We start from the raw sequence: 11,729 nt of genomic DNA, 5'->3' as shown, positions 1-11,729 counted from the left end.
TGCTGCTGCCACTAGGAGGCTGACACTATGCAGAAAAAAAAGGTTAGCTCCTCCTCCGCAGTGTACACCCCACCGACCGGCAGAGAATTCCTCAGTTTAGCTTAGTGTCAGTAGGAGGTGGACACGGGTCTTTCATTAGACCCATATCTACCTCGTCGTGCGTCGTTCCTTTTCAGGTTCTACGGAGGCATACAGAGTGAAAAGTCACATCTGTACTCCCACATGGAGTCTGCAAGTACGGCGTGTACTGCCACCCCGTATCCTTGCAGTTCTCCGCGGCAGGACCAGCCAGACGGACGCCGACACCAAGACGTGCCAGCGACTCCAGGGGTCCTTGTCGCCAGTCTCCCTCCCACTCGCCTACCAGAGCCTGTCGGTTGGATGAGACGCAAGACTTCTTCAGACAGGTAACGGATCGTGGATGGGTGAGTATTTATTTACCTGGCTGCCCATTCCCGACGGTCGCCTCTTCAATGGTCACAGGGGAACCCCGGTTGTAGGCGCTGCGGTCGCTCGCAGTCGCCACAAGGCTATAAGCAGCTCAATGTTGCTGGGCATCCCCCCCTTCCCTCCCCCCTTTCTGGGGACAGGGAGCACAGGGTTTTTTCCCATTGGGAGCGGCTTGCGACTGCGGCGTCCCACTTTTTCGGACCTCCGCGCCGACCCCCTGCTGACAGGCGGCCGCCGCAACTAATTTAGGCCCCGGCTTCAGTTCGGGCCTACCGCTGCGTCGCGGCCACGCCCCCCGCCCCTTTCTTCTAAGCGGGCTTCTCTCCCGCTCTTCCCAGACCCTCCCACCGCCTGTCCTTCACCTGCCCAGCCTGTTATTGACTAGAGGGCGGTGAATTGTTAACCCTGCGTGGTGCTCCGCCCTCCCTCCTCTCCTGAACGCGCGCTTTTTCTCAGGAAGGCGCCATTTTCCCAGCCTGTTAGCCGGGCACCAGCTCCTCACTGGATACCATCTCCAGCTGGTTTTTTCAGGAGGTCTGTCGGCCGGATTTCGCTCTGACCTGCATCCACTGACAGGTCGCAGAGCATCGCTTCTGGGGACACCGGACCGTGAGTTGCTCTGCACTGCAGACTGACCCTTCTCCGCCCTCTGTCCCCCAACCTTCCGGCATTACCTCAGCTTTTCACTATGTCTAACTCTAAGTCTGATCGTACCCGCTCTACCGCCCCCCCCTGCACTTTAGTCAAGTACTTTGCATGTTCTTCGTGCAATCGCAAACTTCCCTCAGGCCAGTCCACTCCCCTCTGCCTGGATTGTAGCAATCCAATTCAGCCTGACGCCGTCCAGGAGCCATCTGCGGCCCCAGGTGAGAGTGAGCCCCCCATGCCTGGCTGGGCCTCCTCGCTATCTCAGTCAGTGGCAGACCTCACCAGGGTGTCTCAGTCCCTGGTGGCCGTTCTTGATAAGTTGCCCCTGGACTCTTCAGCAGGGCCAAGCAGGTCCCAAATTGTTCCATCTGAATCAGCCAGCGGTAGTCGCAAAAGACCCAGGCAAGATTCCCAGCCGGAATCCTCTCCTAGTCCCATCTCACCGCATAGCCCTTCTCACCAGCCTCCCTCTCGGGCCTCGTCTCCCGAGTCAGGGGAAGCGCTTTCGGACAAGTCATCTGAGGGGATTTTAGAGCTGGATTCAGACCAGGATGCAAGCATGAAGGTCACAGTGCAGGACCTCATTGCTGCGATCCATCATACCTTCGATATTGCTGACTCCCCTGCGAAATCCTCAGATCAGGAGGTTTCGTTCAGACGGGCAGAAACTCCCTCCAGGGTTTTTCCTTTCCATTCCGAGTTTGGGAAAATTTTTACCAAGGAAAGAGAGGATCCGACCAGACGCTTTCAAAGAGGAAAACGTCTCGGCATACTCTACCCATTTGCTAAGGAGCTCCCGGACAACTGGTCGGCCTCTCCCTCGGTCGATCCGCCCGTGTCCAGGCTATCCAATAACACGGTTCTCCCGCTTTCAGGCGTGGCGTCCCTAAAGTATTCTAATGACAGGATTATAGAATCCCTGGCGAAGTCTGCCTTTGAAGCGGCTTCAGCGGCGGTGTGTCCAATCTTTGCTTCGTCCTGGGCAGCAAAGGCCATAGCCACGTGGGCAGACGACCTTCGTCAGGGCATCTTAGATAAGGCGCAACCGGAGCATTTGGCCGATCTCGCCAATCAGATCTCCCATGCTGGGGACTATCTTCTCTCCGCTTCCTTGGATGCTGCATCCTGTGCAGTTCAGGCGTCAAGCAACGTTGTTGCAATTCGACGTACAATTTGGCTAAAGGCATGGCAAGCGGACTTGTCTTCTAAGAAGTCCCTCACTAACCTGCCTTTTCAGGGGGTGCGCCTCTTTGGGTCCCAATTGGACCAGATTATTAAGGACGCCACCGGAGGCACGAGTTCACTCCTCCCTCAGTCCAAGCCTCGCAGACCCCCACTAAGGCGTCAGTTTCGACCCTTTCGGACTTTCCGCCGTTTCAATACGGAGGACAACTCCTCCAGCCAACAGAGACCGCAGGCTCGCCAGGAGAGAAAGTTAGTTTCCTTCAGACCCACTCCTTCCTGGCGACCCCACTCCTCCCAGGGCAGACCGCCCAGATCTAGATCTGGACGGTCTACTTCAGCATGACTATCATCGGGCACGCGAGGGTCCTTTCCAATTGGGAGGTCGACTTCTTTCCTTCAGGGACGTTTGGCTGGCCGCCGTGGAGGACGCCTGGGTCAGGGAGGTCGTATCCTCAGGATACAAGATAGAGTTCGTCTCTCTCCCACGGGATCGTTTCTTCGAATTGCGGCCTCCAAAGGATCCAGCCTTGATCCCGGGGTTCTCTACGGCTATCGCCGCTCTCCTCAGTTCCGGGGTGATTGTGCCCGTTCCCGAATCGGAGCGCTTCACAGGGTTCTACTCGAACCTGTTTGTAGTGCCGAAAAAAGACGGCGCAGTTCGACCCATCTTGGATCTCAAGCTGCTCAACAAGAGGGTCCGCCTTCGCCACTTCCGCATGGAGTCGCTTCGCTCGGTCATCGCCTCCATGGAGGAGCAGGAATTCATGTGCTCAATAGACATCCAAGATGCCTATTTACATGTTCCAATTTTCTCCGGACATCAGAAGTTCCTGCGCTTTGCGATTCGACAGCACCACTACCAGTTTGTCGCACTGCCCTTCGGTCTTGCCACCGCTCCCAGAGTCTTCACGAAGATCATGGCTGCGTTGATGGCTTTGATGAGAGTCAGAGGCCTCGTTCTTTTCCCGTACCTAGACGATATTCTGATCAAGGCTCCCTCATTCCAACAGGCTCACCAAAGTTTGTCAATCGTCCTGGACACTCTTTCCAATTTCGGGTGGATCGTCAACAGGAAAAAGTCCTGTCTGGTTCCTACCCAACGCCTGGTCTTTCTAGGTCTTCTGTTCGACACTCGTCGGTCAAGGGTCTTTCTCCCACAAGAAAAGATTCTCTCTCTGCAGCAGGAAGTACGATCGCTGCAGACCTCGCGATTCCCATCCCTCCGTACAGCCATGAGGGTCCTGGGAAAGATGGTGGCGGCGATAGAGGCAGTTCCCTTTGCCCAATTTCATGCCAGGCCTCTCCAGCAGGCCATTCTGTCGAAGTGGAACAGGTCGCCTCGGTCCCTGGATCGCCCTGTCCATCTTTCTTACCGGATCAAGCGGTCTCTCAACTGGTGGTTGTCGTCACCTCTCATTCTATCGGGTCGATCCTTCCTTCCCATTCACTGGCAGATAGTAACCACAGATGCCAGTCTCCTCGGTTGGGGTGCTGTGTTCCGCAACCACACTGTTCAGGGTCGATGGTCGGATCGGGAATCAGCGCTGCCGATCAACGTTCTGGAGATTCGAGCGATCCATCTTGCTCTGGTCCACTGGGAAAGGCTCCTCAAGGGACTGCTGGTACGGATTCAGACAGACAACACCACAGCGGTGGCATATGTCAACCGCCAAGGGGGAACACGGAGTGTCTCAGCCCTGGCGGAGGTGTCCAAGATTCTTCGTTGGGCGGAGATTTCCGTTCCGACAATTTCTGCGGTTCACATTCCCGGCGTAGACAACTGGGCCGCCGATTTTCTCAGCCGCGAGGGACTCGCGGCGGGAGAATGGTCCCTACATCCGGAAGTGTTTCATCTGCTCTGCCTTCGGTGGGGAACCCCGGATGTAGACCTCATGGCGTCTCGCCTCAACAGGAAAGTCCCACAATTCGTGTCCAGGTCTCGGGACCCTCTGGCAGTGGGCGCCGACGCCCTGGCCGTTCCTTGGTCCCAGTTCGAGCTTCCCTACCTGTTCCCTCCTCTGCCTCTTCTTCCCAAGCTGTTGAAGAAGATCAAGGTAGAAGGACTTCCGGTCATTCTCATCTCCCCGAATTGGCCCAGAAGGTCTTGGTTCGCGGACATTGTCAACCTTCTCGCGGACGCCCCCTGGAAGCTTCCAGACAGAACAGATCTGCTGTCTCAGGGTCCGATTTGCCACCCCAATTCTCGGCCGCTCAATTTAACGGCGTGGCTGTTGAGACCGAGGTTCTGAAACGAGCAGGATTTTCCGACCACGTAATTCAGACCATGATCCGAGCCAGAAAGCCATCATCTTCCAAGATTTACTACCGTACTTGGAAGGCCTATTTCACTTGGTGTGAGACCAATGACGTCGCGCCCATGTCCTTTTCACTCCCTTCAGTCCTAGCGTTTCTTCAGGCAGGATTGGATGCGGGGCTTGCCCTCAGTTCCCTGAAAGGTCAAGTTTCGGCGCTGTCCATTCTGTTTCAGAAAACGTTGGCTTCCCGTCCTCAGGTTAAGACCTTTCTTCAGGGCGTGGCTCACACGGTCCCGCCGTACCGGGCGCCCGTGGATCCATGGGATCTTAATCTGGTTCTTGAGGTTCTGCAAGGTCTGCCCTTTGAACCCCTCAGGGATATTTCCCTTTCTCTCCTTTCTTGGAAGGTAGCATTCCTGGTGGCCATCACCTCCGTCCGGCGCGTGTCGGAATTGGCAGCTCTTTCGTGCCGCTCTCCCTTTCTGGTTCTCCACCAGGATAAGGTAGTTCTGCGGCCTCCGCCCTCGTTCCTTCCGAAGGTGGTGTCCTCGTTTCACCTCAACGAGGATATCGTGCTACCGTCCTTTTGTCCGAATCCAACTCATCCCCGAGAGCGGTCCTTGAACAAGCTGGACCTGGTTAGGGCGGTAAGAGTCTATCTGTCTAGGACGACTTCCTTGCGAAAGACAGAGTCTCTTTTCATTATCCCTGATGGAGCGCGGAAAGGTCACCCGGCGTCAAAGGCCACCATTGCTCGCTGGATCAGATCGGCTATCCTGGAAGCCTACCGTGTTAAGCGTCGCGGAGCCCCTCCGGGTATCAGGGCCCACTCTACTCGGGCAGTGGGTGCCTCCTGGGCGGTGCGCCACAGAGCTTCCGCACTGCAGCTTTGCAAAGCTGCAACATGGTCAACGGTTCACACGTTTGTGAAATTCTACAGAGTCCACACCAACGCTTCGGCGGACGCCAGCCTAGGTAGACGGATTCTGCAGGCCGCGGTGGTGAGTCCGCTGGCCTGATGGAAGTTTGTTTCCCACCCCAGGGACTGCTTTGGGACGTCCCAAGGTCTCTGTGTCCCCCAATAAGGCGAACGAGAAAACAGGATTTTTGGGTTGCTTACCGTAAAATCTGTTTCTCGGAGCCTTCATTGGGGGACACAGCACCCTCCCATGTTTTATAGCTCCTGTTCTTACTTTGGTTGAATGGTTACAGTTGAGTTGTTTATGTTGTCAACCTATTCTGTTACTTCTCCTACTGCTTTCTCACTAACTGAGGAATTCTCTGCCGGTCGGTGGGGTGTACACTGCGGAGGAGGAGCTAACCTTTTTTTGTGCATAGTGTCAGCCTCCTAGTGGCAGCAGCATACACCCAAGGTCTCTGTGTCCCCCAATGAAGGCTCCGAGAAACAGATTTTACGGTAAGCAACCCAAAAATCCTGTTATTGCAACTCCAGCTACGCCTGTGACCGCGATGCATTCTCATAGCATAAATACGCTTCCATGCTTATCCTGGGGAGAAAACAGCCTCCCCTAGCTGTAACGGGTCACTGCCTCACACACCCTATTAAAGTGGCGTACCTCACTAATATAGCTGTGGTGTCTCTATGATCCCACCAATACCCTCAGGGTCCAAGCAGATTCAAGCAAAGAGGATTGCCTATATAGGAAATTCCTAAAACATAACCTTTATTCCTTTATATAAAATTATTGCAACCCCGCGCAGTTAACATAAACATGTAAAGTGCTCGTGCTCAACAGTGCTCATTAAAAAATGGCTCAATCTCACCCTTTTGCAGGTTCTTGTCAGTAGCCAGGCTATCGTGCCAATCACCCAGTAGTGTCCAGGTAATCAGAAAACGGGAGCTATACTATTATAGTAACAATGAAGTAAGGGGGGGGGAAGGTTCTATCACTCCCTGTCGTGGCCCTGTAAAGCTTCTGTCCTTATAAGGACGGTACCCTAATATGACCTGCTACTGACATTGCACCAAGATATGTATATTCATAACGCTTATCAACGCGTTTCTTCCCCAATTATGGGGATTCATCAGAGGAATAAAAAAATGATGGGTATACAAGGATCCTGCAATGGTGAGTATCCAGAATCACCTATGCATTAATATGCAATATAACCCATGTGGGAGGAGGATGATATAAGAGTGGTCAGTCCAACCAGTCTCCTATAAATAATGTCCTTTCAACCTCGTTCTCTAGTGGGCGTCTGACGTCACATTGCCAATATTAAACTATATACGGTAAATTCATCCCCATCGTGATGTCCCCACATGTCTATACCTCATGTTGTTAGTCTGCGTGGAACTCACGCATCACGTCCGTAGCATCACTTCCGGTGGGCGTGCCTAGTTACCATGATCACTGTGCGGTTCACCTCCTTTAGCGCACAGCCATTGCGGAAGTAGTCATGACTTCATGACCCTGTTTCCTCCACTACAGCACCGCGATTCATTGTGAGGTATCCAGTGTTTTTGTCATTTAAACCCTACATCGCCGCATTGAAACTTTTAACATAGCTAATAGTGACATAAATGCCACTCATATTTATTATTCCATTTTTATTATTTCTATTTATGTGTTCCTCAATAAATCTCAAAGATTGGATGGGTTAACGCTCAATTGTATCAGTGGATCCAGAGCGCATCAAGTTCCATAATTCCATCCTGTTTCTCACAATTCATATTGGAGGATTTATCAAATAATTATATCCTGGGATCACACATAAAGGCAGACATGAACCCACATGTGATTAAAAAATCCAGAGTTAAAGGATACCCTGTAAACCAGGTCTCACAAATATGTTCGAGTGACAGATTTACCCAGTCAGGGAGTCAAAAATGAATGGATATTGTATAGAGGCTTTCAAAATTGGTTCCCTTTTAATACCGCTAAACACTTCAGGGTAGGGTTAGTACGGACCTGCGTGTAGGTAGTTTTTTCATTCAATAATGATAGACACATTTTTGTATATTTCAGTACTCATAACCACAACATTCCCCCCTTGTCGGAGGGTTTTACATCAATAGTTTTGTCATTCTCCAGATTACACAGTACCATAATTTCCTTCTTTGTTAGATTGTGTCTCTGACAGTTTTGATTTTGATTCTTAATTTCTTCAGTGGTCAAATTCAAAAATATGTCTATCGCTGACAGGTCCCCCATGGTGGCGGCATTTTGGTGCTTGGATTTTTTAAATTACCTTTACCTGAGGTTTATGCAAATTTTGAAGAAAAGAATCTTTAAAAACTGAACCCTACCCTGAAGTGTTTAGCAGTATTAAAAGGGATTCTTGAACAAGCAAAATTGGATAAACTGATTGATGAAAAGGAATACGCATTTCTTCTCCCTAGGCAAACGGTGATGGCAACCTTTTATGCACTCCCGAAGTTGCACAAGGACCTAGATTCCCTCAAAGGTTGGCCCATCGTATCTGGCATAGGAAGTGTGAGTCAAAATGTGGGCATATACACTCACTGGCCACTTTATTAGGTACACCTGTCCAACTGTGTGTTAAGACTTAATTTCTAATCAGCCAATCACATGGCGGCAACTCAGTGCATTTAGGCATGTAGACATGGTCAAGACAATCTCCTGCAGTTCAAACCGAGCATCAGTATGGGGAAGAAAGGTGATTTGAGTGCCTTTGAACGTGGCATGATTGTTGGTGCCAGAAGGGCTGGTCTGAGTATTTCAGAAACTGCTGATCTACTGGGATTTTCACGCACAACCATCTCTAGGGTTTACAGAGAATGGTCCGAAAAAGAAAAAAAATCCAGTGAGCGGCAGTTCTGTGGCCGGAAATGCCTTGTTGATGCCAGAGGTCAGAGGAGAATGGGCATACTGGTTCGAGCTGATAGAAAGGCAACAGTGACTCAAATTGCCACCCGTTACAACCAAGGTAGGCAGAAGAGCATCTCTGAACGCACAGTGTGTCGAACTTTGAGGCAGATGGGCTACAGCAGCAGAAGATCACACTGGGTACCACTCCTCTCAGCTAAGAACAGGCATCTGATGGCTACTTTCAGCAGGATAATGCGCCATGTCATAAAGCTCGAATCATCTCAGATTGGTTTCTTGAACATGACAATGAGTTCACTGTACTCAAATGGCCTCCTCAGTCACCAGATCTCAATCCAATAGAGCATCTTTGGGATGTGGTGGAACGGGAGATTCGCATCAGGGATGTGCAGCCGACAAATCTGCGCCAACTGTGTGATGCCATCATGTCAATATGGTCCAAAATCTCTGAGGAATGCTTCCAGCACCTTGTTGAATCTCTGCCACGAAGAATTGAGGCAGTTCTGAAGGCAAAAGGGGGTCCAACCCGTTACTAGCATGGTGTACCTAATAAAGTGGCCAGTGAGTGTATATTGATAGTATTTTAAGACCGTTTGTAAGCTCACTTCCATCGTATATAAGAGATACCATGGATCTCCTCCAGAGATTGGAAGGAATCCTTTTAGAACCAGGTGTCCTACTAGCCAGTATAGACGTGGAGGCCTTACATTCCTCAATACCACATCATTGGAGGATAATTGGGTCATACATTTTTTGAGCAAGAGAGGTTGCCAATATATGGCTCACAATAAATTGATAGTGACCCTCCTCGATTTTGTTTTGGAAAATTAACTTCTCCTTTGATGGGTAACTCCTGCGTGCCAAGTTATGCCAACTTATTCTTGTGCTGGTGGGGAGGATACCATTGTTTTTACAGACACTCACCAGAGGTATATTTCAAACATTGATCTCTGGGTGAGATTCATTGATGATGTTTTTATATTATGGAGGGGTACAAGAGGATCTTTCAAGGAGTTTGTGCTGACCTTGAATGTGAATGAAATTGGATTAAAATTTATCTATGAAATTCCATTCTTCCATTCTTGGATGTTATTATTGCAAAGTCGAGGAGGGGTGATAGCATTGAAACAACTATCTATCGAAAACCCACTGCCACCAACTCTGTGTTGAGGTGGGAGAGCCATCATCCCCATGCACAAAAAAGAGGGATACCCAAAGGGCAATACTTGAGACTGAGATGCAATTGCTCAAACGAAGGGGACTTTAAAATCAAAGCCAATGACCTGAGACGTTTCTTGGCTAGGGGGTGCCCTCACCTGGTGTTTACGGAGGCCTATCATTTGTCTAGGAGACGGATAATGACAATGTTGCTTAAACCACATGAGAAGATGGAGACAAATAATCAAAAAGTGAGATTGATCTGTGCATATGATAATGGGGCGCCCCAGATCAGAAAAATTCTAAAAAAGCATTGTAACATCCTAAGGATGGATAATGATATCAAGGATGTAGTGGGGGAGACACCATGGATAACATACAGGAAATGTAAAAGTGTGAGAGATCGGCTTGTAAGTAGCCACTTCATCATACCAAAGAACAGTATGTGGCTTCCCAATAGACCGAAGGGGTGCTTCAAGTGTGGAGATTGTGTGATCTGTGACTTCATTGAGACAGGAAAAGAATTTCACAATGAGAATACAGGGGAAACCTTCAACATTGATGAGTTCATTAACTGTAAAAGCAAAGGGGTCATTTACAAAGCTGTCTGCGAATGTGGTCTAACTTACTTTGGTAATACTATCAGGGAAATGAGAATGAGGATAGGGGAACACTTGGGAGATATTAGAAACAACAGGGACACCCCGCTGGCCAAGCATGTAAACACATGAAGGGAGAACAGGTGCAGTTAAATTTACGGGTATAGACATAGTGAATCCACCGTTGAGGGGTGGTGACTTTGATAATATGGTAATGCAAAGAGAGGCCAGGTGGATATATAAATTGGACACTTGTCACCCAAGAGGCCTTAATGAACAACTTAATTTTGGGTGTTTCCTGTAATTTGGACACTAGAGGTCATTTGTTGGACTCCAAAGTGATCTTATGCCCTACGGGTCAGCTATAAGGCCTATTGCATAGCTTTATGTTCCAATTCAGCATTATCCCCCCCCCTCCTCCCCATCCTTTACTCCCTTTCCCGCTCCCCCCTCTGTAGTGGTTTAGACATGGAGATGGAGAATATAATTGGAAATACGGACTGAGAGTGGCTTACAAACCTTTAATCCATGATACTTCCCTTTATATTCATGGAATGGATACTGGGTGTATGTTATCCTGAATGTCCAATTCTGTGACTTATTGATATGAGGACACCAATTAAAACAGATTCAATGAGGGAGATATGTCTGAATCCACTCATTGACATAGGAGAAGAATGGGGATGCATAGGTCCCAATTTTGAATGCAACTGTACAATATCCATTCATTTTTGACTCCCTGTCTGGGTAAAACTGTCACTCGAACAGATTTGTGAGACCTGGTTTACAGGGTATCCTTTAACCCTGGATTTTTTAACCACATGTGGGTTCATGTCTGCCTTTTATGTGTGGTCTCAGGATATAATTAATTGATGAATCCTCCAATCTGAATTGTGAGAAACAGGAAGGAATTATGGAATTTGATGCGCTCTGGATCCACTGATCCAATTGAGCGTTAACCCATCCAATCTTTGAGATTTATTGACGAACACATAAATAGAAATAATAAAAATGGAATAATAAATATGAGTGGCATTTATATCACTATTAGCTATGTTAAAAGTTTCAATGCGGCGATGTTGGGGTTAAATGACAAGCACACTGGATACCCCACAATGAATTGTGGTGCTGTAGTGGAGGAGACAGGGTCATGAAGTCATGACTACTTCCGCATTGGCTGTGCGTTCCAGGAGGTGAACCGCACAGTAATCATGGTAACTGGGCACACCCACCGGAAGTGACGCTACAGACGGGGATGATTTTCACGCATTTAGTTTAATATTGGCAATGTGACGTCAGACGCCCACTAGAGAACGAGGTTAAAAGGGCGCTATTTATAGGAGACTGGTTGAACTGGCCCCTCTTATATCATCCTTGTACGCCTTCAGAGTCCTCCTGGATGGAGAAAAGAAAAATGTTGTGAAGAAGAAACGGAGAGTGGAGGTCATGGGGGATTCCCTGTTGAGAGGAACAGAGGCCGCTATCTGCAGACCGGATATAACTTCAAGAGAAATGTGTTGTCTTCCAGGTGCAAAAATTAAAGATGTGTCTGACAGGATATCATAGAATCGTAGAGTTGGAAGGGACCTCCTGGGCCATCTGGTCCAACCCCCTGCTCAAAG

This window comes from Dendrobates tinctorius, unplaced genomic scaffold (genome assembly GCF_039654945.1).
Source record: "Dendrobates tinctorius isolate UK_male_01 unplaced genomic scaffold, ASM3965494v1 ptg000044l, whole genome shotgun sequence".
Classification (NCBI taxonomy): Eukaryota; Metazoa; Chordata; class Amphibia; order Anura; family Dendrobatidae; genus Dendrobates; species Dendrobates tinctorius.
This window is presented reverse-complemented; position numbering follows the sequence as displayed.